Source organism: Phocoena sinus, chromosome 8 (genome assembly GCF_008692025.1).
Source record: "Phocoena sinus isolate mPhoSin1 chromosome 8, mPhoSin1.pri, whole genome shotgun sequence".
NCBI classification, from domain to species: domain Eukaryota; kingdom Metazoa; phylum Chordata; class Mammalia; order Artiodactyla; family Phocoenidae; genus Phocoena; species Phocoena sinus.
In genome coordinates, this window is record NC_045770.1 from 52,343,411 (window position 1) to 52,355,735 (window position 12,325).

The 12,325-nt window shown below is 38.2% G+C and overlaps 1 non-coding gene and 1 pseudogene across 1 annotated transcript; one reads left to right on the plus strand and one right to left on the minus strand.

Annotated features, from left to right (window-relative positions):
- Positions 1 to 1,205: 1,205 nt before the first annotated feature.
- LOC116757485 lies at positions 1,206 to 2,929 on the minus strand (annotated as a pseudogene).
- Positions 2,930 to 4,491: 1,562 nt separating this feature from the next.
- On the plus strand, positions 4,492 to 4,597 carry LOC116758923. The gene has a single exon (XR_004351304.1). It is a non-coding gene; the product is annotated as a U6 spliceosomal RNA (small nuclear RNA).
- Positions 4,598 to 12,325: the final 7,728 nt, after the last annotated feature.

Here is a 12,325-nt window from a genome sequence, read left to right on the forward strand (position 1 = left end):
AGAAATGTCTGTTTAGGTTTTCTGTCCATTTTTTGATTAAGTTGTTTGTTTTTTGTTGTTCTTACTGAGTTGTATGAGCTGTTTGTGTATATTGGAAATTAAGCCCTTGTTGGTCACATCATTTGCAAATATTTTCTCCCAGTCTGTAGGTTGTCGTTTCATTTTGTTTATTGTTTCCTTTGCTGTGCAAAAGCTTATGTTTGATTAGGTCCCATTTGTTTATTTTTGCTTTTATTTCTATTGCCTTAGGAGACTAACTTAAGAAGACATTAGTATGATTTATGTCAGAGAAAAAGAAATAAAACGTATTCAGATTTGTACGGAAGAGGTAAAGTTGTCATTATATGCAGATGACATGATACTATATATAGAAAACCCTAAAGACTCCACACTAAAACTACTAGAACTGATAAATTCAGGTAGGTAGCAGGATACAAGAGTAACATACAGAAATAGTTTCATTTCTTTACACTAACAATGAAATATCAGAAAGGGAATGTAAATAATAATCCCATTTAAAATCACATCAAAAAATAAAATAAAGTAGTTAGGAATAAACCTCACCAAGGAGGTGAAAGACTTTTATGCTGAGAACTACAAAGCATTAATAAAGGAAATTAAAGATAATTCAAAGAAATGGAAAGATAGCGCATGTTCTTGGATTGGAAGAATTAATATTGTTAAAATGACCATAGAGCCCAAAGCAATCTACAGATTTAATGTGATCCTTATTAAATTACCCATGACTTTTTTTTTACAGAACTAGAACAAATAATCCTAACATTTATATGGAATCATAAAAGACTCAGAATTGCCAAAACAATCCTGAGGAAAAAGAACAAAACAGGAGGCTTAACCCTCCCAGACTTCAGGCAATACTACAAGGCTACAGTATTCAAAACAGTGTGGTATTGGCACAAAAACAGACATACGGATCAATGGAACAGAATAGAGAGTCCAGAAATAATCCCATGCATCTACAGACAAGTAATCCTCAACAAAGGAGTCAACAATATACAATAAGAAAATACAGTCTCTTCAACAAGTGATGCTGGGAAAGTTGGACAGCCACATGTAAATCAATGAAGTTAGAACACCGTACACAAAAATAAACTCAAAATGACTTAAAGACTTAAATATAAGACAAGACACCATAAAACTCCTAGAAGAGAACATAGGCAAAACGTTCTCTGCCTCAGTGTTGATGGCTGCTGACTGGTCAGGGTGATGGTGGCTGAAGGTTGAGGTGGCCGTGACAATTTATTAAAATAAGACAACAGTTAGGTTTGCCATATTGATTGAATATTTGTTTCATGAATGATTTCTCTGTAGCAGGCAATGTTGTTTGATAGCATGTTACTCACAGAACTTCTTTCAAAATTGGAGTCAATCCTCTCAAGTCCTGCTGCTGCTTTATCAACTACATTTATGTACTATTTTAAATCCTTTGTTGTCGTTTCAACAGTCTTCACACCATCTCCATCAGGAGTAGATTCCAGCTCAAGAAACCATTTTCTTTGCTCATCCATAAGAAGCAAGTCCTCATTCATTAAAGTCTTATGATGAGATCACAACAACTCAGTCACATCTTCAGGCTCCACTTCTAATTCTACTTTTCTTGCCATTTCCACCACATCTGCAGTTGTTTCCTCTGCTGAAGTCTTGAGCCCCTAAAAGTCATCCTTCTTCCAAATTCCTGTTAATGTTGATATTTTGACATCTTCCCATGAATAATGGGAATTCTATGGGAATACTATGGGAATACTATGGGAATACTATGTTTTTCATAGTATCTAGAATGGCGAATCCTTTCCAGAAGGTTTTCGATTTACTTTGTTGACGTCCATCAGAGGAATCACTCTCTATGGCATCTATAGCTTTATGAAATGTATTTCTTGAATAATAAGAATTAAAATTTGAAATTACTCCCTGATCCATGGGCTGCAGAGTGGATGTTGTGTTAGCAGCCATGAAAACAGCATGAATCTTGTTGTACATCTCTATCAGAGCTCTTGGGTGACTAGGTTTATTGTCAATGAGCAGTCATATTTTGAAAGGAATCTTTTTTGCTGAGCAGTAGGTCTCAAGGTGGGCTTCAGATATTCATTAAACCATGTTGTAAACAGGTGTGCTGTTATCCAGGGTTTGTTGTTCCACTTATAAAGCATGGGCAGAGTAGATTTAGTACAATCCTTAAGGGCCCTAGGATTTTCAGAATGGTAAGTGAGCATTGACTTCAACTTCAAGTCACCAGCTGCATTATCCCCTAACAAGAGAGTCAGCCTGTCCTTTGAAACTTTGAAACAAAGCATTGACTTCTCCTCTCTAGCTATGAAAGTCCTATGTGGCATATTTTCCAATATAAGTCTGTTTCATATATATTGAAAATCTGTTGTTTAGTATAGCCACCTTTATTAATTATCTCAGCTAGATCTTCTGGATAACTTGCTGCAGGTTCTATATCAGCACTTGCTGTTTCACCTTGCACTTTTATGTTATGGAGATGGTGTCTTTCCTTAAACATCATGAACCAACCTCTGCTAGCTTCAAAATTTCTTCTGCAGCTTCCTTATATATCTCAGCTTTCATAGAATTGAACTGAGTTAGGACTTTGCTCTGGATTAGACTTTGGTTCAAGGAAATGTTGTAGCTGCTTTGATCTTCTATCCAGACCGCTAAAACTTGCTCCTTATCAGCATTAGGCTGTTTCCTTTTCTTATCATTCCTGCGTTCACTGGAGTAGCACTTTTAATTTTCTTCAAGAACTTTTTCTTTGCATTCACAATGTAGTTAACTCTTCAGCATGTGAAACCTCTCTTTTGGCCTATCTTGGCTTTCAACATGGTTTCTTACTAAACTTAAACATTTCTAGTTTCTTATTTAAAGTGAGAGATGTGCAACTCCTTCCACTTGAACACTTAGAGACCATTGTAGGATTATTAATTGGCCTTATTTCAATATTGTTCTGTCTTAGTGAATAGGGAGACCTGAGAAAAGGGAGGGAGATGAAGGGGGGACATCTGGTTGGTAGAGCAGTCAGAGCACCACAGCATTTATCTGTTAAGTTGACCATATTATATGAGCATGGTTCATGTCATCCCAAAACAACTACAATAGTAATACCAAAGATCATCGGTCACAGATCACCATAACAAATATCATAATAATGAAAACGTTTTAATATTACAAAAATTACCAAATGTGACATAGAGACAGGAAGCGAGCAAATGCCTTTGAAAAACAAATGGTGCTGATAGACTTACTCTATGCAGGGTTGCCACAAACATTCAATTTGTAATATCTACACAGCACAATAAAGCTAAGTGCCATAAAACTGGGTTATGCCTATATTAAATGTGTAGCCAGAAATTTTGTTTCCATTTTCTAATTAGTGTCAATAGTTGTTCTGGTGATTCTTTTTGATATCCTACCTACACCATCTGTCATCTGCATTTAATTATACTTTTGACTCATTTCAATCTTTAAATTTCTCATTTCTTTTGCTTTTGTTAATGCATTGTGCACTATTCAATACACACTGAACAATATTAGTAAAAGATGGAATAGTTATCATGTTTCTAACCTTAAAGTAAACGTCATGCCTTTTTACATTTTAGTATGATGTTTTCTATTTGTTATTAGTAGGTAGCCATTAAAAAGTAAAGGAAGTTCCCTATTCAGTTTTTCTAGAGATGTTTTATATTTAATCAGATAGAGATGCTGAATGTTGTCAAATGTTTTTCTAATTCTATTGAGATGCTCATGTTTTTTAATTGAACTACATCAATAAATTTGCTGATATTGAAATATTCTTACTAAGAGTTCTGTGTGGTCACTTCTATATTTTTGTTTTCATTTTGTTTATTAGTTTTTGTAATATCTTTTTTTTTTTTTTTTTTGCTGTACGCGGGCCTCTCACTGTTGTGGCCTCTCCCGTTGTGGAGCACAGGCTCCGGACGCACAGGCTCAGCAGCCATGGCTCACGGGCCCAGCCGCTCCACGGCATGTGGGATCTTTCTGGACCGGGGCACGAACCCGCGTCCCCTGCATCGGCAGGCGAACTCTCAACCACTGCGCCACCAGGGAAGCCCCCACATTCTTGAGTGAATGGTTTAAGATCTTTGGACATTATTGTCCACTTCTATAAAAATAAGGATAGAGATGAGAATCAGGAATAAAATTCTTTGATGCCTTGACTCCTCAGCTCTTGAGAAGATTATATAAGATATTTAATCAGTATTTCTCTTCTGGTCTCTCCATCTTTGTTTCCCAATAAATTCAATCCCTACATCCTCACCTCTTTCCTCAAATTTGACTAACAATGACTGATTTTTACCTCTTGCTAGATTAAAAATAACTGAAATATATTGGAAAGGTATTGTGTAGTTCATAGCATAGACAAAACCAGAGCAGTGCTCTGAATCTGGACAACAGGAAACCCTTGACCATCTTATCCATCTTATCTAAGTTACACATAACAAATCTACCCCAGTGCCCATTTCAGCAGCACATATACTAAAATTGGAATGTTACAGAGAAGGTTAGCATGATCCCTAGCAAGGATGATATGCAAATTTCTGAAGTGTCCCATATTTTTCTGTATTATATACTTCAAAATTGCTAAGAAACTTGATCTTAAACATTCTCACCACAAAAAAGAAATAAATAATAGTAATGTGATCTTATAGAGGTATTAGCTAACATGTGGTGGTGATCATACTGCAATATATAAATGTATCAAATCAGCACATTGTACGCCATAAACTTACACAATGTTGTATATCAATTATGACTCAATGTAAATTTTTTAGTTAAAAAATATCTACCCTAAATGATTTCTCCATCACTTTGTCACTCTGCTTAAGATTCAAAATCCCTACAGAAAGATTGTAGTTGGCCTTGCTCATATCAGGTCCTTTACCACCCTTTGGTAGGGTCTGTTCACCTGGACTTGTCATCCTACCAAGACTATTCACAAAGGTGGAGAAGTCATTTTCTAAGGAAAAATGTTTCAATGTCAAAGAAGGAATGGGTTCTGGCAACACCCCCCCCCCAAAAAAAAAAAAAGAAATTCCCACTGCATTTCCCAATTGTTTGATTAACCCATATTTATTAGGTGACTAGGAGGCATAGTCTCATGGAAGAATGGATCGAATGTCCTATTTCCATATTCCCACAGCACCTTGTTTCTTCTCTGTGTCAACACATACACACCCCAGTATTGTATTTCCTGTTATCACTACAAAAGGTAAGATATTTGAGAGCAGAAAATTAAACCTTAATCCTGCCCTTAGGTATGACTTCCCAGATTTTACCACATAGCACTTGTCATAGTTATAAACTTTGTAAAGGAAGAAAAGGAAAGAAGAGAAGGAAGAAGGAAGGAAGAAAGGAAAGAAGGAAGGAAAGAAGGAAGGAAGGAAGGAAGGAAGGAGAAAGAAAGGGTTAAGGAAAAGGATGAAAGAAGGAAGGAAGAAAGGAATCTAGAAGAGAATAAATGACAACTCTGTATGATAGAGAAGGCTCTGAGTGGTAACCATCTGAAGAACCAGGCTACACTGAAGATGATAAATTCCTAATCACGGAAGATTCTTATTACCAGCCAGATGAACATGTGACCCATAGTCTATAGAAAGAATTGAAGCTTTAAAAGGAAATTGAACTGGATAACTTCTAAGTTCCCTTTCAGCCATGAGTTTCTATGATTCCTTGATACAAGATCTTAAATGATGAGGACTCAGTGAGGGCAGCAGGACTAGATCCAAGGGAACAATGAGATCCATATGAAGGTGAGAACTGTGGTTAAAGCATGTGTATCCCTGTGCTTTTCTAAGCCCTTCCTGATTTGGTCAGTACCTATGAAGGAACAACCATGCTTCCTTCCAGTGATTTTCCTGAGAGCAGTTTGACTCATTTCTATTCATCAGTGCACTAAAGACATTAGAAAGCTTCTGCGGCAAGACAGCCTTGCAATTTTTGGATGTACATCTGAAGCCTTTAAAAGCTAAGAGAATATGTATGTTTAACTCAAATTCCCTCAGACCTCCTGGGATCTTAGTTTTCAACATCATGAAACCTTTGATATTTGGGGTTGTTTTGCCATTGACAAAACACTACTTTTATTTCTAAAGGGAGGCTGCAAACCTCAGATGGCCTTTTTCAAAGCAAGTAGATTTTTAAAAATTTTGTTTGTTTTTTAATGTAAATAAATTAGAACTTTGCAAATTTGTTTTTTTTCTTTTGAACCAGACACGAATAGAATACTTGCTGGTGTAGGACTATATCAAATAGCATTTCAGTTTGCTTTAAATGCAAACTTTTAAAATCAAGAATTGAAATCTTTCTTCAAATGCCAAATTGCCTAGAAGTTTCCAGCCTTTGGCTTGCTCTGATATACAAAGCCCTCATCATATATGACAGAAATGAGCTATTATCAAGTGTAAAAGAAGCTGTTTATAAAAAAAAAAGAGTATCACTACAGAATCAAAATCCCACAAGACAACAAGAAACAAATTATAATTTTAACCATTTCTCTTTTGTAGATAACACATCCTAGTTAACATTCACAGAGACTTGGAATGTCATCAATATTCTAAGCACAAGTATTTTAGTTGTGTCTATATTTCCAATAGATAGGCAAACAGTCAAAAATTGAGATGTACAGATGTAAAACCACAGCACAGAGCCAGGATGGAGTATGGAATTTCTAATTAGGAAGAACATAGAGGAAGCTGCATTTGAAAGGACAGCACTTTGTATTAATATCGCATTTCTTTTGTGTGGCTTGAAGAGGGAGTGGCAGGACTCGAACAAAGGCTAAAGCCAGGGTCCCTACTCCCAGATCTTTTCTTGGTTAGCAGTTGTCAGAAATATTAAATAAATAAATTTCCTAAAGTTACTAGGTGAATTAGGGTGTATGTGCCTGTGTGTGTTTGTGTGTGTGTAGGTATAGGGGGAGGTGTGATTATATCTAAATAGCATCTTACAAAGTAATTTCATGTTTATTCTCTTAGCTAATCTTGAAACTTACCCTGGGAAATCAGGAGGACCCATTGGACAGATAAATATAAAGAGGTATATTTTCACTGTGGCAAAAAGACACATCCAAGGAGATCTGCCTTGTTTTTAGCACAGGTCAAACTGAAAATCACTTTCTCCATCCACAAACTTGTCACTGAGCCTCAGTCTTTGGGGTCTATACTACCTCGCAGAAGTGTTAAAAGATTACATGAGGGGCTTCCCTGGTGGCGCAGTGGTTGAGAGTCCGCCTGCCGATGCAGGGGATACGGGTTCGTGCCCCGGTCCGGGAAGATCCCACATGCCGCGGAGCGGCTGGGCCCGTGAGCCATGGCCGCTGGGCCTGCGCGTCTGGAGCCTGTGCTCCGCGGCGGGAGAGGCCGCATTGGTGAGAGGCCCGCATACCGCAAAAAAAAAAAAAAAAAAAAAAAAAAAAGATTACATGAGAACACATATAAATGCATGGCACATTCTAAGTGCTCAAAAATGTGGCTATTAAAATATTCTACTTTCTAGGCTGTCTCCAATACACCAGATTGCATTTTCTAGAATGAATGAGGTTTCTGTGTTATCTCATTTATTGGATCCATGTAGACAGTCACTTTGAATGCACTATACCTACTTGGAACTTGACACACTGGGTACCATGTCCATTAAGTCTTTGTTCCAGGGTTGCCCTGCCCTGCTGCCACCATTGCCACTAGTACAGCTTCGCTGCTCTGCTTGCAGAGGGAAAAAATAGCCCCAGAAATACACTTTGAATATGAACAAAGAAATGAGGGAGAGGGAGTAAGAGTCCGCAGAAGACAATCACTGCCCTTTTGTCATTTTCCTCTGTCTGACTGCGTGGGTTTGACTGTCTAGTGACTGTGGCTAGTCCTTTAAAAGTGAGCAAAGGCACGAGATAGAAGGTGGAGGAGGAAAGTCAAATGTCTCTTGCAGGTTTGCCTGATTACTTAGATTTGGTATCTCGCCTGCTGCTGAATCTATATTCTCCCTAGCATTGACCACCTATCCTGGTTTTTCAGTGCTGAGAGGTTTCCCAGGATGTGGCACTTCCGATGCTAAAAATGGAAAAGGCCCAGGCAAACTGGGACCAGTGTTCATCCTATGCCCGACCCAGATTGTTAAAACCCATAACCTGATGCTTCAGGCCCCACTGCTGGGCAGCCTCAGCCCAGCCTTCTAGAAGCCAACACAGGACACATCTGCATAACATGATTGGTTCCCTGAGTTACATTCTTCTTGCACCGCCACATAATTTGCATGGAAAAAAAGAGTTAATGAAGAGATATTTATAATCACATTTAAATTTTCCTCCCGTATTTTCCCTTAAACTTTGGCACCTGCTACCACTTGTCTGCTAGCAAAAAAAACAAAAGGAATCAAAAAGAGCAAACAAATGTTAATGGGAAAACTCAAAAACAGCTGAGATGCTTAGTTTTCAACAGCTTTCTTTTTCCACAAATATGTGGACACAGTTTTGATTCTCTCCTGCATATTTATAACATGGTGATATTTTTTCTGATAGTAAACCTGTTTCTACTTCTTATAGTTGACTGAAAAGTAAAAGCTAAAAATAATGTTAATAAATACTAAGATTTATTGAGTACACCTACTATGTGCATTTTAATCAGATTAATTTGTTTACTCTTTACATGGACTTTATGAATTAGGTATTACATCTATTTTATTACTTGAACAAAAGGAGGTCCAGAGAGGTGAAATAACTTACTCAAGTTTAATCAAACAGCTAGTAAAAAATAGAGAGCTATGTGTTTGAACCTAGGGTCCAGTGGTCCAGCTCGAGTGTAGTACATTTCCTAGGTGATCACATTAGCATCATCATCTTCAGGCCCTTGACCTCCTGCACAACCATGAGGACACATGGACTGGAAAACACTGCCTCTAACCCTTCCAGACCTTCAGCCTTTGAAAGCTGTGAGCATTTTTCCCTGTGTGCCTGGAAACTCTCAGAAGAGATATCATGTGAAAAAGATAAAGGTTCTCTAACAAGTCTCAGTTTTCTCATTTTTAAAACTGGGGGCACAATATGTACCACTGCCTCTCTCCTGATGTTGAGGCCTCCACTGTTCATCTCCTGGTTTTGCAACCTAATTGATTACTACTCTATTTATAATCAAGGTGGGTGCAAATTATTCCTTACTCCTGAACAGGGCTTCTATCCTGAGTCCTTGCGTATGTTTTCCATCCTTTCAAGAAAAAGGAAGGGGACATAACATTTAGTAAAGGTATGGTACGAAATATATTCTATTATATATATATATATACACACACATACACATATATCAGATGTGGCAGAAGAACTTTATTATTTCATGAAGTCCTTCTGTCACTCACAATATGCATTGAGTTTTATGTAACAGAAGTCCAACTACAGTGGTTTAGCCAAGTGGCAATTTTAATTGTCTCCTGCAACAAGACGCCTGCCAGGGCTGGTATGTAAGCTTTGTGCTTCACTGGAGTTGCGGCTGCTTGGTCTCCATCATTGCCTCCATGTTCCAGACAAGAAGAAAGAGAAGATCAAGAGCAAAGGGTGAATGCCCGCTGAGTTTGCCTGCATTTGAAAAGTTTTCTCCAAAGCTCCAAGGAGTGACTTTCATTTTTATCACATCATTAAGGACAGTGTCACAAACTACAAAGGAGGCTGGGGTTTCGGTGGTTTCGGCTGGGCATATTGCCACCCTGAACTTAATTAGGGGTTTGTTAGCAAGGAAGAAGATGAAAGTAGATATTGAGGAAGCTCCCAGAAATGTCCAGAGCAGTATGCCCCAAATTCAGTGAGCACAAAGTGATTTAAATTATCTGTCTTTACCTGTTTCATAGAGATGAAGAAGCTTAGCTCAGGTTACACAGTCACAACTCACTCTGTCTACCTCCTTCCACTCTGTTACATCATTCTTCAGGGTCTTTGCCTCTAACTTCATCCTTCCTGAAGCAGCTGGAAGGGAGAAGGATCTTCTATTTTTCTTGCCTGAACATCATGGAGGATTTGGAAATATAATTTTTATGTGTACCTCGTAGGCTCTAGAAATAATTCCAGGTACCTGTGTTCTTTGCTGAGGATTCTGTGTTCAGACTAAGCAGTCCTTCCATGGCCCCATAGCTGATAAGCACAAGACTTGGGGTTCAATGGCAGGTAGGTCAAGTCCCTTGTCTTTTCATCACATAGTGTAACCACCCCAAAATATTTAACATTTAGTAGAAGCAATCTCAAAGATGGAACTACCTTCAAGATCTTCCAGACAGTGGCCTCATATCCAGTCCAGGTGTGGATTATTTTCAGTGTGGTCCTCAATTAGAGCAGGAATCTGAGACAGCAAAAGATGTTCTCTTTTCTCCCCTTTCTACTCTGAAGTGTTGTAGAAGCCCAATAATAAAACTCCTAATCCTAACGTAGGTCTTAATGCATTTCATGCATATCATCTCCTCTTGGTTCTTCCAACAGCCCCGAACGGTGGCCCAGGCAGGGACTTAACTCCTGTGTCTGGATGAAGAAGTGGCCGTTCGTGCAAAAATAACAGTTGAGGTCACAACCTTGAACCTATGCTTTTGAATATTAACTTTCGTGTTTCTTCCGTAAGCTCAGTCTCCCAGATCCTTCATAAAGAAGCTTTCAGGAGGAATATAAAGTGAAGTTGCACTTTGTGAAATCATATTTTTATTAAGCAGTATCTAAATCAATATATAATTTCTTTGCCAATCTGGCGTCAGGACTTCTTCAAAACACTCAGATTGTTTTCCTTTAAAAAAATGAATATTCAACTTATTAAGAAAAAAACAGTTATGCACTAAAGAATCACCTGACATTTTTTAGATTAATCTTCTGCTGAAATGTGTCATTATATTAAAATAGGCAATTAATAGCTAATTGTGATTCACATCAAATATTTTATTTTAAATGTGCAACATATTGGAAATAAAGTCTAAGGGCTCCGTCATCATCCTTGTCGCTAGCATTATTGACAGAGATTTGTTGAGCACCTGCTATGAACAAGACCTTGCAGCACATCCTGAGTACAAAAGTGTATGTGTCTCCTAGATTGTAGATTTCCTTGACCGCCAGGTGCAGCGTAGTGCCTTGCACATAGCATGAGTACAAACATTTATTGCACTGACAAACAAATGAAGGAAGGAAGAAAGGAAGGATATACTCATTCACTTGGCGAAGATGGTCTTCCTTCCTTTCCTAATGTGTATTGTTAGAGTACCCTGACAAAACAGTTGCCGAACAAGAGACTTTATCCCTCTCCTCTGAGCCTAGCAGAGTGTACAGCACTTAGGTTATGCTCAACAAATTGTTGTTGGATGAACAAATGGATGATAAATACGTATCTCTATACCATTAAACGTCTTCATTAGTCTCCGTCCTGCCCAGGTCCCTTGCTCTCAGAAGAACACTTCCATATTTTGTCATGTGTGATGGGTTAAAAGACTTTGACCTTATCCCTTCTGAAAGTGACTTCCTTCCAAGCTCTAATCTTGCTTTCACATGCTTCTCTTCATCCAGCCAACCCACTTGTGCAAGGGAATTGGAAAGTCGATAGCATCGTAAGGAAGAACTGGTGTGTTGAAAGGATGGGCATCCCGTCCTTCTGCAGACTTTCTGATCTTTCCCTTTTCCTCAACACGCTTCTCTCCTCACCAAAAGCCCTTTTGTCCCTCCCTAATTAGTTATGGATAAGAAATGTAGATATGCCCCTCTGTGGTCTTTAGTAAATTAATCCCTCATGAAAGATCTTACTTACTGTGGCATAAAAACAAAAGGTTGCAACAAAAGGTTACCATCTTTGTTATTAGAATCTGGGAATTGAAAACTGGCTTCTCCTGGGATTCGTTTGCTGCCTTTGTCCGGGAATAGATTTCAAAGCAGGAGACTGCTGGCATAGGAATGTATTTCAGTGCTAAAGGAGATAATGAACAATATCAGGTGATTAGAACAGAAACTGCAGGTGATAAAGAGGAATTTAGTAGAAACTGACTTCTCTTAACTCTTCAGAAAAGTGAGCTATTAAACTGCTGTGGGACATTTCAAGTACAACCAAGGATTCCTTAATTTGAGCCTGAGACCTGACAGAAGTAAATCATTGTGAATAAAGACACATGGATTATTCTCAGATGAATCATCAAAGCAAAGTAAAGAGGATCTCAGGAACCACAGATGTCATCGTCCTCAGAGACCCACTCAAAGCCACACATAGTTAAGAAGATACACACACACAGGAAAACACACACACGTGTGTGTGTATGCACATATGTATATATGCAATCATTATTCCTTACATGT